Raw genomic sequence first — 3,870 nt, forward strand, 5'->3', positions numbered from 1 at the left:
CTTTTTTTTAAATGTATGCTCTTTATTTTCTTCTTATGTATTACTACTAGAAGTGGATGCCCGTGCATAACAACTTGATGGAGAACGTACATTATGTACAAATCTATTCAATATGCTGACATTACAGGACAAAATAATGTTCAGTATCTACATATCTACCAAACACTACAGTGTATGTCAGAATATGGAGTAACCAGATTACGTCTTCATCGTATTGTTGATCCTGGTGATATGTCTGTAAAGAAAAATGTGCTCCAAAACTTTTTAAACAAAGCAAACATTTGATAAATAATCTTCACGAATACATAAATGTAAATGGTTAAACAACTCGTAACATATCAAAAATCCAAATCAAATTCAAGGTCAACAATAAATCAAATCAGAAAATTACTCAGCCCACATTATGTTCTGGTTCTAAATAAAGAAAGAAAGAGAAGTCAATTCAATCCATAATTGTCAAATATCACCATATGTCCTGAGTCCTGCGACAAGCGCACATACAATCGTAAAATATTCGTCAATCTCAAGAATAAAAATTAAGCTTCAGATGGAAATACATCCAATCTAATGTACTCAGGCTTGGTCAAGGAGATGCAGAAATAGTATTTCGAGATCCATAACATATCAAAGAACCAACAAAAATGAGTAGAGTACACACTAACTGTTATCGCATCCCAAAATCTTGTCCCCTTCGTGAGACTTCAATTAACTTGGTATCTTGGTACGATAAGTAGTCGTTATGAAATTTAAAATTTAGAAGGATTAAATTAAATGATAGGATCTTCGTACAGATAATTTGGGGGTAATCCATCAATAGCTGCAAGTAAGAACTTAAATATAGAACATGCCAATCAATAGTTACTTTATGAATTTCGTCAATCACTTTGAGTGTTTCTTTCAAGAATGTAAGGACATGTTGCGTAAATAAGCAACTTATTTAAGCTACTTCAGACATGGACATGCTTGCTTAAGTAAGCACTTCAGACACTCTTTTTTCATTCCTCAGTAGACGGGAAGCTTTGAAATGGAACAAATTAAAGGTTGTAACTGTGTTGAGGGTGATAATAAACGTAGATTACTTGCACACTTTATAAATAAAGAAAGAACTACGACACTTCTAAGTTAATTAATTTTTACAGCGATGCAACCCCATCAATTCCTAGTGCAATTCTCATCTACAAACTTGCCCAAACTTATAAAAGTAAGAAAAATATACTCTGATTTTGTTGGAATACTATTTTTTTCATTTGGATAAAACTAAATACCATCTTTATTATTGTTCTTTAATTCCTTCTAATGCTTCATTTATATCAACAAATTAATGTATTAATTACAATTATCAGGGAATGTATAGATTCCTTTATTAGAATCATATATTGACATTCAAAATCATGGTAATCCATCCTCAATATTCATCAATATCACCTAATTTGCTACCTCAAAAAAGAGAACATTGAGGATCCACTTTACTAAGAGTCTTAGGAGACCAAAAGAGAAAAAGAACCAAATTAGAACAAAGCACATTCATTTAAAAAAGCTACTCTAAAATGATAGCTTCATATGAAACAGGGAAAAATATAATACTTACCATGATAAAGCAATCATGGAGTTGCATTCTCAATATGGCTGCAGCAAGAGATTGAATGCATTGTGGACATAGTCTTGAATGACCTACTGTGCTTTTGGACAAATCCTGGAATATAATAAAGCTTGGACAGCTCTTGGCATAGAAATAAAGCTACAATTCGGCAATGTTCAGAGTATAGGATTTCAAGCTCAAATAGCCAATTGAAGCCGCATTTATTGCTCGGTCTGAAAGTAATGTTCCTTTTCTTTAATGTGTTTCCGCGTGTGCATCAACTCTAACAGCATCCTAGCAAATTTATATGGACCGGGTGACTTGCTTATCAAGCTAACAAGTAACATGCGGTTATTTATTATTAATCAAACTTTTTATAACAATAGAAATGTTATAAATAGAATTGTATTTTTGGTGAATGTCTATATTTAGAGAGATTCTAGGGTTCATTGCTTGGTGGCTAAGTCACCCTCTCCCTATAAATAGAGGGTTCTATTCCATTGTAATTCATCCCAAATCAATAAGAATCCTCTCTCTCTTTTTCTCTGCAATACTCTTCTTCTTCTTTTATTGTTTCATAACACGTTATCAGCACGAGACTCTAACCAATTGAGTAGAAGCTTTGGGATTGAGCATAATGATGGTCAATTATTCCATGAACTTCCTTCATAATTAAATTCTAGATTTAGGGTAAGTATTTTACTTTATTTTTCTCTTTTAAATTCTTGAAATTCTATAATTTGATTTTATATACAAGCAAAGACAACAAAGTTTGATTATAACTCTAATGGAGTTTGTAAGAAATTATAACCACTTGAAGTAAATTTCTATGTCTTGCCATGATCAAAGTCATGTATGATCGCGAGCACAAGAAGTGAAAACCCGTCCCATTGAATTTGCTCCATTCTCATTCCCTTAAGAGAAGGTGATAAGTTTGAAAGAAGACAAAATTATTACCGTGAAGGTATCAATGGATGTGGACGTGTTATTAGACGAAATTATAATCGTCATCATTGTGATAATGAGAATAATAAGGATTCTCAAAATAATCCTTCACTCTGTGAAAGTAATATTTGTCACTTTGACATGATATTTTATAAAGCACATATAGATGATTATGGTCCATTCATGATGTGAATGTGAAAACATCTGATTTATGAATACATATTCATTCTTGGAAGAATATGAATGTGCTAGTGGTAGTGAATATACCACACTCACCTCTAAAAGGAGGTTTGAGATGATATGAGAAAACAATGTCATTATAATAGCATGAATGGTCATTGGTCACGTACCTATTGTACGCCAAAATATTCTGGTAATGTGATTATTAAAGAATAACAGTAATGCAAGAAACAGATCTTACATATAATTTTGACCATGACTATAACTTTCTCTTTAAAAGAGATATTCACCATATGATGTTGATGAATATGTGGTAGTGCAAAATTAATTGAGAGCTCTGGAAGAGCCAATTATTTATTTTGGAGGAATAAAATTGATTATCAATAAGGTATTGTGTTGTAGTAAGTCTCAAAGAAACTTATTTAGTTTCCAAAGTATACGCGAAAGCGGTTGATTATATTGAGACTATAAATAAATGAAAGATTTAATATCTTCTATTACTACAACTTGTAGCGGGATAATATGCATGTGAAAAGGCACCCGCTTTATTCTCCAGTTTGTACTACACAAATAAAAGAATACCACAGTAAAGTGGATGTTTATTGATATAAAAACTCATATCATAATAAACTTGGAGTTTATTGATAATTGCACACGTCATGGTGTAAACTTGAAGTTTATCAATGTTGATAATTTATTCAGTTGGCATAATTATTTTAGCCATATCAATTTAAGTATGATGTGCAAAATAAAAGAGAATTTACATGGGTAAATATTAAAGAACTAGAAAGTTCTTTATGAATTCTCATATGTTGCTTGTTCTCATTAATTAATATACCAACTAAAAAATTGGGATGAATCCCATGAATGCTGGAAATATCAAAAGGTGAATATGGGCCCATTCACTTGCCATGTATACCACATAAGATGCATCTATGAGATGGTTACATGTGCGATTATTATTAACCCGCAACATGGTGTTTGCGAGGTAACTTGCTCAGTAATTTAATTTCGAGCATAATTTCCAGATTTTCTATTCAAGAAGTTCATCTTGATAAGTTGGTTTACATCACAGTTGGTTTAGCAAAATAATTTAATAAGTGCCTCTACTTAATAGCTAAACAATTGCTTATGAGAACAAAGTTATCTATATCAGTTTGATATAC

At 31.7% G+C, this 3,870-nt stretch overlaps 1 long non-coding RNA gene across 1 annotated transcript; it reads right to left on the reverse strand.

Moving 5' to 3' along the window:
* Window positions 1-351: 351 nt before the first annotated feature.
* On the reverse strand, window positions 352-1,993 carry LOC109219046. The gene is made up of 2 exons (XR_002066885.1): window positions 1,589-1,993; window positions 352-482 (listed from the first exon to the last, which is right to left on the reverse strand). It is a non-coding gene; the product is annotated as an uncharacterized LOC109219046 (long non-coding RNA).
* Window positions 1,994-3,870: the final 1,877 nt, after the last annotated feature.

Source organism: Nicotiana attenuata, unplaced genomic scaffold (assembly GCF_001879085.1).
Source record: "Nicotiana attenuata strain UT unplaced genomic scaffold, NIATTr2, whole genome shotgun sequence".
Lineage (NCBI taxonomy): Eukaryota > Viridiplantae > Streptophyta > Magnoliopsida > Solanales > Solanaceae > Nicotiana > Nicotiana attenuata.